Below are 13,730 nucleotides of genomic sequence, written 5' to 3'. Positions count from 1 at the left end.
ATTGGCTATACGATCCAAGCCATGAAAACATTTGTAATGTATATCGTGTAAAAAACACTGTATTTTTCCTTAGCACATCAGACCTAGAAACTTTAATGAGTTTGAACCTAGAAACAGTAATTTCTTTCTCCTCAACGACAATGCCATTAGTGGCCTAAGAGGCAAGCCAGCACACATGTAAACCCTAAACAAGGCAGAGATTGTTATTAAAGATGGAACACGATTACAGTCTAAAAAATCAAACATTAAAGGAGCTTGTAAAGTGCATATCCTGAAATCAAGTATTTAAATGTACACTTATGTGGGAAAATAAAGAAAAAATAAGCTCTGTGAAATAAAATGTTTGCTGAGGATCACACACTTTGGAAAAGCAGGGAAGGAGGTACTAATTCTCGGTTATCTGGTTTCCACATTTTGAAATTGAGCCAGCAGATGGCTATCTCTCTCTCACCTGTTTTACACGGGGGTAAAAGGCTCAAATTACCTAATGACCCCTGAAAAACGTACCATCACAGAGGAATTTTTGAGTTGTGTTATGTAAATAATTGGCGTATGTTGGTTGTCGTAATTTGCTGGTTAATTTGAACTGAACAAATGAGTATGTAAACATGATCAGTAGCTTATTTACGTTCAAATATCCACTGTTGGTACAGCAGATAATGAAAAACACACATTCGTAACCACTCTCTACTGTTGGATAATCCACAAATCATGGATAGTAGAATTTACGAATGACACACTCTATATTTACAAGATTTGCACTGATTCAAAATAGGAAAGAAAAGTCACAAACAGGGATAGCCTTGAAAAGTCTGAAATTAACTAGTTATTTTAAATCCAGTATGTAAATCTGCATGTTAAATAAATATATATCGGTTTTATAAACGAACGTAGATACAACTATACGAATTTGTAGCTAATACCTAGCATGTGTTTACCCAAATGTACAGCAAAGAAAATAGTCACATGTGTTAAATAAACATTGGGAGACTTACCTAACTCCTTACTCCACTATGATAATTTCCTTTGAGGCTGCAGCAAGCAATGCTCGCAGAAAAAGATTACAATTCTGGAGATGTTATTCAGAAATGATAAAGCGTTTTCACTTAGGTAATATCGATCTCGAGGACTCGATTTGAAGTCTCAGGGTGAGAGCTGCTTATATCTGGAACTTGGAAAACACTAGACGAACCTGCCAAGTCAAACTTTCAACAGCTCCACCCACACCGAACGGCATTTCGGGACAGAAGGTGTGGTTTTGTCTCCAGCAGAAATGAGTTACCAGACAGTAGTCGATTATTAAACATTAATTTTCCCAATTCCACAGTGAATGTTTGGCACGGAGTTCTGTTTTGTGCTGCCAACTAACAGCTGTAATTCTAGCTAAACCGTTGAAATCCAATTTTTTTTCATGTGCAGTTATGTAGCTGTGCGTTATATCTACCCGTTGAGAGAGGTAGCGAAGATTCTTTGCATGTTCGGATAGGCCTGGGAGGAATTCACATTAGGAAGGCAGGGTTGGTTATGTGGTTCACTACCCTATGCTCGTGCATTGGCTGGAACGGCCTTGAGAATGAAAATGTCACAAGTGACCCTTTTACCCAGGGCTGGACTGATTGTAGCGGGTACCAGGGGTTTCCTGGGTGGGGACTGGTTTTCAGCCCCTGGTGGGGGGCCGTTTTTGTTACAGGAGGACAGCAATTTCGGCCCCCGGTAACAAAATCGGCCGAAACCGGCTCTAGCAAACATCTCGCCACACCTCCCTCCCAGGGGGCCGGCTGAGCAGTTTTCCAGGGCCGGTTTCTGTTCCCAGACCGGCCCTGCTTTTGCCCACTGGATGCTGACAAGTTAACTAGTGGCTGTCTTAAAACCAGGCAACCCTTGTGTGGGGGGGCTATATCCTGCCCTGACCAGGGTATGAGTCTCAGTCTGCTGGATGGCACCACGGGCCTGCGGGGACCGGGCCTCCAACAGGGAATTGAGGGATTTGTCCAGCTTGCAAAGGCCCCAGGCTCCTTCCTTGTCCGATGCCACCCTGGCCCAGGTAGGGGAGGTGGCCCTGCCTGGTGCCTGCAGCCCTGGCTTCTCAGGGGAAAGCCATGGTTTTGCCTGCTTCTCATGAAGGAAGGGGATTACATGAGCTGTTCAACCTGCAGGAGCCCCAGACTTCTCCCCAGTCCGATGCCACCCTGTTGTGTGTAGGGAAGGTGACCCTGCCTGTGACCCTAGTTTCTAGTTGAAAGTCATGGCTTCACCTGCCTCTTACAGGGGGTGGGTGTTCCAGGAGCTGTCTAGCCAACAGGAGTCCAGACTCCTCCCTTGCCTAATGCCACCCTGACCTGGGTAGGTAAGGTGGCCATGCTTAGTGCCCTTCAAACCCAGGCAAAAGCCTGTTATGATGGAATTGTGGGAGCTGTCCAACCTACAGACTCCTTCCTGGCCCAATGCCATCTTGGCCCAGGTAGGGAAGGTGAAAGTGCACAGTGTCTGGAGCCTTGACTTCCCAGGCAATAGCCATGGCTTCACCAGCCTCTCCTGGGGTGTAGGATTTTGGGAACTGTTCAGCCACAGGAGCCCCAGAATCCTGCCTGATCCAACGCCACCCTGGCCTGGGTATGGATATGGCCCTGCCTTGTGCCTGGAGCCTTGGCTTCAGAGGAAAAAGCCAGGGCTTTGCCTCTCTCCCACAAGCAGATTACAGGATCTGTCCAAGCTGTAGGAAACCCAGACTCCCGCCTCATGCAGAGGTAGTGTGTGTAGGGTTCAAAGGGAACAATATGGCTTAGAACACTGGTATGCAATCATTTCCTGGAAAGCCCTATTCCTCCATCACATTACAATCAACATAACTCAGTCATATCAATACAGTTTAACCTTTAAACCATAATATCTTCACATGACATATGTGTTTGGGGGCTTACCTTTCCCATACCTTTATTTCATATAACCAAACCTTTGAACCCTTCTCAGAGCCTTGTGCTCTATTATTTGCTCCTTTCTGCTTAGGTAATGTGTGGCAAAACTGGAATTATCAAATGCTGTCAATGCGTACCAGAATGGGATACTATGTTTCCTGCCGCTAGACACCAATGTTGGAAAATGACGCATTAGTTGTGAGGCCTGCACAAATAATGGGTCTACATTTGTCCTTCACTGGGAACCCAACACTCGATTGTAGCGCATTGCAGAGCAGTCTCAGGCTTGCTCAGGGGAGATAGTGTAGGCTAGTAATCGCCATTTACAGGTACTCAGAAATAACACTCAATAATTGATTGTCCAGTCTGTACTTTTCTTTATAAAAAGGAAGAGTACATTTATTACACGCACACTACTCAATACTATGCATCAATTTACAAGCTGTTGGAAATACTCTTAACATTGCGTAAAATTCTCACCCCTCCTGCATACCACCATTCAGATGTATGAACATCATCTTGCCCCCAAATGCAGTGGGTTGACCAAACCCTGGAGCGGGGCCATTCCCACTGGCACCACCCCAGCGACAGCCCATCCCATAATTTCATCAAGCATTTCTATTAGGACCACCTGCCATAGTGATACATAACACTGACTGAGCATCTCATACTGAACATAAAATATACACACTTTAATCACAGTGTCTGACAGTCTGGTTGTTCAACTAACGCAGTAGCAAGAATACGTGTCTAGGCCTCACATAGAATGACAGGTACTTAACATATCTGATAGCAGGTATAATGGAAGACAATCAAAGCCCCTAAAAGGCTTCACATTTATAATGCAATGATTGTGCAATTACAACCTGGCAGGAAAGGCTAGCAACATATATCCAAATTACTTATCATTTCAAAAATTGTATGTGACTTCCAGTCCCCAAAAGGAACAACATTAAGTAAAACCACCAACAGTGCAATTACACATTTCCACCCCTAAGGGGTGTCTCCATGAAGACAATCCATGTTCAGCCTTTCACACATCAGTGTAGACCTAGCCATCAGCTTGAGGGGTTCTTTCCTTCAAGTTCCCCAGAGACTTTGGGTGGGAACTTTCCACGTTCGTGCTAGGGGAGACTGTGTTGTTCCTGCAGCTCCCCCTGCACCTTTGCACATAAATGGCAGTGACCCCATCTTCCTGGGGTCACCACATGCCACAACCAAGCCAGGTTGCTCTGCATGCCTTCCTAGGCCCTGCAAAGCATTATGGGTTGCTTTACCCCTGCTTGTGCATATTTGAGTAGCGGCTCTCTCGTTGCTCCGGAAAGAGCCGTGCTTCCATCTTGGTGGCTTCATGCCACTTTTTCACTTCCTCGAAGGTTCCAGTCCCACCCAGGCACCCCGCATCCAGGTGAGGTGGAGAGAAGCATGGGGAGCCCACTCCCAGCTGCTCTCTGCTCTTGCCAGCTCCCCGACTGGCCAGCACCCTCGTATGCTGCCGCGGGAGCCGGCTCTTCATTTTTGTCTGCCCTTTCCTGCGGGCAGACATGGATGCTGTGGCCGGTTGGGTGGGGCCTCAGGGAAGTGCTTTGACACTCCCCCTCCTTGCTCTTACCGCGGGGTATGCCAACCTAGCCCCGTATCAGCCTGGACCTTCACACTGGGTCCTGTCTCTGCTCCTCAACCTGGAAGGTCATGAGGGTCATTGCCAGTCTGCAGCCACCATGCCCAAGGTGAGGATTGTCACGCCAGGCCATCAGCAAAAGAAGCCCTGGGTTGGTGTGTTCTACCTTCCTGGTGAAAGAGCCTGGAATTAAGGAGGGTTAAACCCCAGCCAACACCTTGTCTCCCCTAGAGCCTATCTGGAAAGCCATTTTTCTTTCATTATCGTGGGGGTTTACAGAATCTGGGGGGAGACAAAAGTCGGAGTTGGCTGTTCCGGCAGACCCTTTTGGCCACTGGTCGGACAGCAACTGACTGGTCATCTGGGCAGTCTGTCATTGGCTAGTCATTTGGTCTCTCTGCCTGGTGACCAGGTGGCTTGGCCTAACCTGATGACCAGAATGTTGGCAGGAGATGACAACGATGATAGCACTCAAGAGTACCCTTCCTTGAGCCACTGACTGGCTTCTTATATCCAAGCGGCTTCGATGGTGTCTGTTCTGGCCATCTGTTCACCATGCTGACCTCCAAAGTGTTTGCCCCCATTCCTGCACCTGGTGATGCAGGACAGGAGAAGGAGCCCCCATGCAGCACTTCACATGTTGGAGGCAGCCTTCCACAGGGTGTCACCCCATCCCTCGTGGCACAGGCATCCACGCAGTAAGATAAAAGCTATGAACAGAGGATGACTTTCAAAAAAATCACAACAAGGTATCCGCCTCGCTACTTACGAAACCCTGACCCAGAATCAGGTAGTCTACAAATGATTTAGCACGAGGTGCCCCATGGACATGCAGTGCACTAAGAGTGATGGAGGCTTCCCCCTTCCGTCCACATTCCAGTTCACAAGCGAGCGGCTCTACTCACCGGCACAGAGGCCAGCTATCCCATGCCAACTAAGGCTCCACGGTAATGCGTAATCGTTACGGTTTTGGGGTGTCAAACCTGTCATCATTAGATCAGCAAATATGGGAGACAAAAGGTAAAATGGTTGGGGGAAAACCCCAACCATTTTGCCTGTTGCCTCACATGTTGGCCTTAGAACACTGAGCACTTTTCCACAGCTAACCAGTGCTAAAGTGCACGTGCTTCTACCTAAACATGATGACATTGGTCTATATGATTGGTGTGAGAAGGTGGCCTGATATATGCTGTCCACTCGTTCTAGTGGGCACCTTGTATCAGTCCAAACAACACCTTATGGTGAAAGGTTAAAGACAAACTTATATGAAAGCTATCCTAGTGGTAGCTATGGAGAGCAGCCTTCAGGCTAAGTCTTGAAGAAGGAATGTAAAACAGCTTGTTTTACAAGTCTATAATCTCTTGAATGATTAAATGAAAGGACAACCACACCAGGTACTATACCATATACCAAAAAAGTGGTATAAGAACCACGACTGGAACAGGCACTAGGCCTATTGCCTCTAGAATCACTGGGACCCCAAGGAACCACCCAAGGTAGTGACACAGGGGACCCACGGGAGCTGTATGCAGTGTGAAAACACAACTGCGGGTTCCTATTATCTTCTAAGGGCAATGTCGCGGTTTGAAATTTAAAGATTAGGGACACTTCTAATCGAGTGTGAACCAAACCCTTTTGGACTTAAGAAATTCTAGGGCTAGAACCCACGAGAGCACCGGAGTACTCGAGTTACCTCACCCAGGGAAGCCGGGTGCATAGGTGTCTGTTGGTGTCGGGTCACGTCGTCGATTTCAATGGAAGCCTGCAAAGAACTGCCGCTGCCGGGAAGAGGAGAAGTGTCCAAAGAGATCGAAGCCTGGATCTAGGATGTAAGGAACCTGAATGCAGAGGGGACAGAGTCTGGGTCACTAGCCAGTGACCGAGGGGAGAATGGACCAATGCCCACAGATGTCGGGTGCTTCAGGTGAGTTGATCGGTGTCTTAACTCTTCAGCCACGAGGTCCAGGAGGCGTCGATGAAGTAGACGAGCCGGATTCGAGCTGTCCAACAATATCTGTGGGGTGCTGCAGTGTCGGCGACCGGAATGGACCCAAAAAGCCTTGGCAACGGCAAGTCACTGGAATTCAGAGAAAGGACTGCGGTGCAGACCAGCAAGGTCTGAGGGACTCACCCAGCAAGGGTAAGTCAGGGCACATCTGGAGCAATCAGGTAAGCCAAATCAGAAAAGCAGTCGCCTTCGTGGGGACCTGCTAGCCAATGGGCTAGTGATCGCGAAGGAGCCTCGAGTGGTCGCACTTGGAGCTGGCCCATGGGTAACTCATAGAGTGGAGGCCAACAATCTTCTGTGCAAGAGGTGCTCAAGGCTGGGGCTACTTGGAGCCCAAAGCACAACTTCGAGGAGGACCAGTAAGATTGTGTTGCTGAAAAAGTTCACGGTGTCCAGGGGTCACGGTTCCACATCACCCACGAAAGCCACAGGTCTCAGCTTTACTGTGGACTCAGGGTAGCCTCAGGGAAGTCTGAAAATCTCCCTCTGGTGATGCAGAGACTTTGGCGTCCGGCGGGAGCTTCAGCGATGCAGACCGGTCAGTTGCTACTTTGGTGCCTGCCAAGCAGGGGAGTAACTCCTTGACCCCAAGGGAGATTTCTTCAGTCTTATAGTTGAAGTAGAACATAGAAGGTCAAGCCCAAGCAGAAGAGGAGTTGCCTTCGTGGGTACCTACTAGCCAACGGGCTAGCGATCATGAAGGAGCCTCAAGCGGTCGCACTGCAACCTGGCCCACGGGTCACTCATGGAGTGGAGGCCAGAGATCTTTGGTGCAGTCTGTGCTCAAGGCGGGGGCTACTCGGAGCCCAAAGCAGAACTTCAAGGATAAACAGGAAGTTGATATACCAGCAATAGTATGCGGTGCCCAGGGTTCACAGTTCCATGTCACGCACGATAGCCATGGGCCTCAGCTTTGCTGTGGACTCAGGGTAGCCTCGGGAAAGTCAGGAAATCCACCTCTGATGATGCAGAAACTTCGGCGTCCAGCTGGAGCTTTGGAATTGCAGACCAGACAGTTGCTTCTTTGGTGCCTGCCAAGCAGGGGAGTCACTCCTTGACCCCAAGGGAGATTTCTTCCATCTTCTAGTCGAAATAGAAAGTCGAAGGTCCAGGATATATGTTGCAGAGTTTCGTCCAGGGTAATCTAAAGTCGCAAGGACTGGGTTCCCATACTTATACTAAGTTTGGGGGTTGGACATACTTTAGGGACCCACCTATGGGAGGGTTTGGAAAGAGGGGTGGTTACACCCATTTCCTTTGTCCAGTTGCACACCAGAGCAGGGGCAGGTAGACCCTGCAACTGGTTTGAACTGGGCTATGCACAGGGACAGCAAACTTGCCCCCAGTGCAGGACTTCAAAGCACCAGAGAGTGCTCCCGCCAAGCCCCAATACATATCTGCCTGTCTGGGGAGGTGGTCATACCTCCCTTCGACAGGAAACCTATTGTCCATGCATCCCCTGCAGAAGTTTCGGTCAGCAGCAGGAGGCCAGACCCGTGTCTGTGGCAGAGGCATCCATTTTGTGATGCCAGGGCTCAGGAAAGTCCTACCTGGTTTAGCCAGTGTGAACATGTCTATCCCTCTAGAAGGGTGGAATGCTAACCCCGCCACCAGAACTGGTGGGGAGGGGGTAGTATTCCAAAGCGTTTGACACCAAACACGACATGTTTTGAAGCAGCCATTCCAAAGTTAGCATTTACCGCAAGGTTATAGTGCACTTAAGAGTATATGGTATGGCTGTATCACAGAACATCCATAAGGAAGTATTTACAAAAGCTGCAGAGGGGCTCAGCTCATGCTTGGGCACCCTCTCACATAAAACCAAGCACTCTGCCTTCAGGATTGTCAAGGCCTGCCATAGAAGTGGCTTATAGGTTTATATGTGTCTGTATATATGTGTGGATATAGGTAGCCTATACCACAGTAAGGGGTGTAAGCACCCCCTTACCCAGGCTGCAGTAGCAGACCTGTGGTGCCATTTTGGAGTGCTTCCCAGTGGTGGCATAGTATATGCTGCAGCCCCTGGTAGGCATCTGTGGTACCTATGCCCTAGGTACATAGTATACCATATACTAGGGGCTTATAAGGCACTCCAAAATGCAATTAGATATGTACCTAATGTACATGGAAACCATTTTAGAGAGGAACCAGCTCGGCTGCGGTCCTGATTAGCAGGGCCACAGCCAGACTAAGGTCGAAAAACAGTGAAACCCCAGCAAAAAGTGGGGGTACCCATGTGAAGCAGACCCTACTCTCCTACATTCACTGCCAGCTCATGTCTATGACACTCATACTGCAGCATATGTCACTAGGCCACACCTCATCTGTCAATGACAAGGGTCAGGTGTTTAAACACATGAAAAACCACATGTTTTACAAATGCAGAACAGCTGCACTCAACACTGAGGCCACTTAGAAGCCATTGCATCACACTATATACATCACAGAGCTTCGCACTGGCTTAGGATTGGGATTCATGCAGTCAGTCACACCCAAGGTCACACTTCACATAATACTCACCCCCATCTTGCTGCTGATGGGCCCACAAGCGTCCATTGACCTCTGGCTATGTTACTTCCAAGATGTGGGCAATTAGTGCTGTCATGCTCCTGCGTGCCAACCTGCCACTCCGAGGGAGCACCCCCAGCCATGTTTTTGCTCAGCCAGCAGATGTCATCCCACCTCTTTTGACAGTATGTATGCCATCGGTTAGATACACCCAGAGCCCGCACCCTACGTGCAATGGCCCTCCATATCACCTTACGCTGATGTACCTTAAGCTGCAGGCATGGGAGACAAGAAGAGGAAGTTTCAGTGACAATGTGTTGTGTACCACTGTGTGTCAGTTCAGGAGCATGCAATAACATAACACACTAATACATAAATGTTGAGCAGAGGTCATACAGCATGATACAGAGTACCCTTGGATCAAATAATCTCATAGAAATGTAGACATGTATGATGATGGACACACTACATGGCCATCTCATACATATGCAGAGTGCCAGCACAGCAAACAATGTGATAATGGCCCTCATCTGTTATGCAGTATCGGAGTGAGCATTACATACAATACATTGGAAATGATGTGTCATGGCAGACTCACTGTGTCCAACACTACACACCCCTCAATGTCCTTCACCAGTGCATGGCTACATGTGTCATGTTGGTCACATTTAGGGTCACGATCTTACATTCTGACACTCTTCTCACAAGGTGTAGTCTTGTCCTGTGCAATCCTCAGGCATAAGATAGCGCATTGATAAAGAGGGTGGTGGACAACACACATGTTTCACTCAGTCCATTTAGTGATGGCTCCTTGTAACATTGGGCAGTTTATGTGCAGGCCGGAGGGCCTCACACTGAGGTTAAATGTGGTTCATCAGAGTTATCACATGCATGTACAATATGAGAGGGTAAACTGTGCCTACACATGCAAGACTGAACACATCATGGAATCAATAGAAGGATGACATCGCCAACTCAGATTTATTTGATGTGTCATAGGTGAATTACCACCAAGAGTGTTACACCCAGGCATTGGACTCTTGTGCATAATGCACACATCACTATAGGGGCCATTTGAAAACTGTACACACATCATTCAGTACCCTCTGGACAAAATACATTTGTAATGACACGAATGAGCATGTGAAGACTTAATGGACTATGACATCACATAGCCCAAAACAATGTTTGTTCTGACTTCGAGTGTCTCAAACCAGCAGTGTAATTTTATGGCTGCAAAACCAACGCATGTCACTCCCATCGATGCAGACATGGATCTGTGGAAATAAGGCTACACACCCCATTGACATGAAGTCAGCATGCTAGGCAGTGTACACCCCCTCGAGTGTCTCAAACCAGCAGTGTAATTGTATGGCTGCAAAACCACCGCATGTCACTCCCATAGATGCAGACATGGATCTGCGGAAATAAGGCTGCACACCCCATTGACATGAAGTCAGCATGCTAGGCAGTGTACACCCCCCTCGTGCACTGGCCACAAATCCAAAGCGCGCTGTATAGCCTCTTTTGCTGATTCAAATGCAATATGCTGTTGCTCTCCCCATTCAAATGCATTTTTCTTTCTCGTGACTTTGTACAAAGGGGCCAAAATCTGTCTCTATTGATGGATGTGCTGTGTCTAAAAACAAAACAATCCAATGAACCTCTGGGCTTCCTTCCTATTTCGTGGCACAGCAAATTCTTTGATGTTTTGTTTCACCTGCGGCACCACCTCTCTGTGTCCCTGATGCCATTGAATACCCTAAAATTTCACATTTTGTGAGGGTCCTTGTACCTTTGCGGGATTTATCTCCCATCCTTTACTCTGCAAATGCTCCACAATCCTGTCCAACTGAATCTGTGCTTGCTCTTATGTCTCTCCCTGTATCATTACATCATCAATGTAATGGCCAAGCTGTACTCCAGCCAGGAATAACTGGTACCTCATCTAAATGCTCTGCCACCAGCTGGTGACAGATAGTAGGACTGTGTAAGTACCCCTAGGAAGGCTTCTAAATGTTAGTTGTCTGCCATTCCATGAGTATGAGAATTGCTCTTGGCATTCAAGGGCTATAGGTATAGAAAAGAAAGCATTGTCAATATCAATAGTCGCATACCAAGTCCCAGGATGCTTCTGTATTTTCTCAATTACAGTAACAGTATCTGGGACAGCGGCAGTCAAAGAAGGTGTGTGCTTGTTCAATTCGCGATAATCAACTGTCATGCGTCAAGTATTGTCACTTTTGAGCACAGGCCACAAGGGGTTATTCCAGGCGGTAGTGATTGGAGTCACCACCCCTGCCTCTATCAAGTCCTGTATGGTTGCACTGATCTCCTCATGCCCTCCCGGAATTCTATACTGTTTCAAATGAATTACCTTAGTAGCCTGGGGCACCTTCACTGGAGGAATCTTCAAGTGACTCACTCTTACAGGGCCAACTGAAATGTACCTTTTTTATCCAAATTCATAGTACCCATCCTCCAAATACAGAGTCATTCCCTTCAAGATATCAATTCCAATAATGTATTCAGAGAGGGACACAATCAATACAGTGTACTCTCTTTTTTCTATTCTCCCTATTTTCATTTGAACCTTTGTCTGCACCGCTGGTGTCTCTTTTCTGCCTAAACATGTGATTGTGAAATACTATCCTTTAAACTTGTCCATATATCAAAGTGGTCTCTACTCCAGTATCTACTAGGGCTCGGGTCCTCTGAACATTACGATGTTTCCAATGACTTTCTATGTCAACATAAGGTCTATTGTCTTTGTGAGCCCATCTCTGTATTGGAGCTTGACCTATTTCCTAATCTGCATTAAATCTCTCAACCTTTGCCCAGATCAAATCCGGGTACAACCTGTCATACTCTCGGGGGAACTCCTCCCCCCTCCAGTTCTCACTGAGCCATTCACTCTCTGAATCTCTCCCTTCCTTCATACTCAAATAGGCAGCTCTCTCACCCTCCTTTTCCTCCTCATCCACCTCTGGCTTTCTCTGACTCACTTGCATTTTATTCTGCTTACTCACTTTCCTGCCTCCGTCTTTTTTGTCCAACCCTCTTTTCCGATACATCTCCAACAGACTTCTAGTATGTATTCCATCTATCTTCTCTTTCTCCACTCCATACCTCAACAAAGCCATAAACATATCTCTCCTAGTTGGCCTGCATTTATCTGTACGTTTCTCAGATCAGGCAGCTCTTTCAGTCTTAATCCAGTCCCCCAGCTCTCCCAACTCACGGACTGCCTCAATCACTTGTGCCAAAGTATTACCAGTTTGATTAATTAGCAAAGTCATCATCACTTGTTTGTAAGCAGGGGGAGCCAAACGGATTATTTTATTTCGCACTGACACAGTTAAAAGTCCATACATCAACTTATGTGCATTATCCAGAAAAATAGTAGTTTTCATCCCTTCCTCCTTAAGCCTCTGTAGAGCATCTCTCAATGTATACCAGGGTTTATCATTCACTGGCCAGTCTGACTCTGTCGTGGATTTCTGACTGCATCCAACCACTGCCATTTTTAACAGGTTAGTTTGATTATTGCCCCCGTAATTCCTAAACGGCTCCTGCACTGTGGGATCTGTACTGAGCGTGCAGAATTTCATTGCATCTCCGTGACCCAACATTAACCCAGAGGCACCCATATAAAACAGCCGCACCCTCCATGTAAGCAGAGATTCTCCAGGTCTTTGTCAGAATCTGTCAATTCCTACCTAACTAAACGTACTTTGCTCTTGTGAACCCTTCCCCTCCTTTTCTTGTACTTGTATTGCGCAATACGAACTGCAGCCTTTTCTGCCACAGTCTGGTAAGTTTCCAACTTATCTTGTAATAACTTATTCTGACAAGTTAACATCGTAGAGGTATTTTTGGCTTCAACAAACTGTTTTTCAAGTTTTTTTCATGTTCGTGCTGCAGCTGAACACATTTTTCATGCGTTTTACGATAAGCACACAAGAGGATCCAGCCTCTTCGCCCTAACATGCTATGGTCTTGCCCTTTCTCGACAGGCACTTTTTGCAAACACACAACCACTTGTGCTGGCTCAGTGTCAGCTAAACACACATTCCAATTCTCACTCAGCCCAGCGCAATGAACCAACTTGTGGGCAAGCATACCATGTGGGACTACCTCCCATCCAGGTATTTCAATTGGTATCTGGGAATCTGCCCTCGTTTTTCTGAAAAACATTTTTCTTTCCCCTTTTAAATTTTCTTTTCGAATCCTGGCAAGTGATGCCAAAAATGCATTGCTTGTAATTTGACACAATAGGACACACCTGGACCCTGCACTCCCAAGAGGAGGCAAATGCACCTCTGTACCTTTACACAACAAACGTTAAACAGCACTCCCAAAAGACGAGGTGATAAAACAAGACCCAGCACTCTCTTTCGGAGAGGCAAGAAGACAAGTTCAAGTGCATTTAAAGTGACACACACATGTTTAATAATTCAATATTTTAGGAAGGAAGGCAAAATCTATCAGTTAATGCAGACTCCCAAATATCAAGAAACTCAAGTGCAAAACCAGAATAAAATGTAGCAAATATACATGTAGCAAAGTGCTAAGAAACTTAGCAATTATGTACATAAAGTAATACCTCACCGATCGTTCACTCTACATCCTCGCCAACTCTAGCTGGGGAACCCGTTAGCAGCTGGGCTTGGACTCT

At 47.0% G+C, this 13,730-nt stretch overlaps 1 protein-coding gene across 1 annotated transcript in view; it reads right to left on the bottom strand.

The window, feature by feature from the left end:
• LOC146857047 (histamine N-methyltransferase A-like) overlaps positions 1 to 1,180 on the bottom strand; it is a 544,350-nt gene extending 543,170 nt beyond the window's left edge. The window contains exon 1 of the mRNA XM_085647547.1: positions 996 to 1,180. The gene's annotated coding sequence lies outside the window, so the exon portion shown is untranslated. The remainder of the gene's footprint in view (positions 1 to 995) is intronic.
• Between the last annotated feature and the right edge of the window lie 12,550 nt (positions 1,181 to 13,730).

Source organism: Triturus cristatus, chromosome 3_2, assembly GCF_964204655.1.
Source record: "Triturus cristatus chromosome 3_2, aTriCri1.1, whole genome shotgun sequence".
Classification (NCBI taxonomy): domain Eukaryota; kingdom Metazoa; phylum Chordata; class Amphibia; order Caudata; family Salamandridae; genus Triturus; species Triturus cristatus.
The sequence above is the reverse complement of the archived record's forward strand: the minus strand, read 5'-3'. Positions and strand labels throughout refer to the sequence as shown.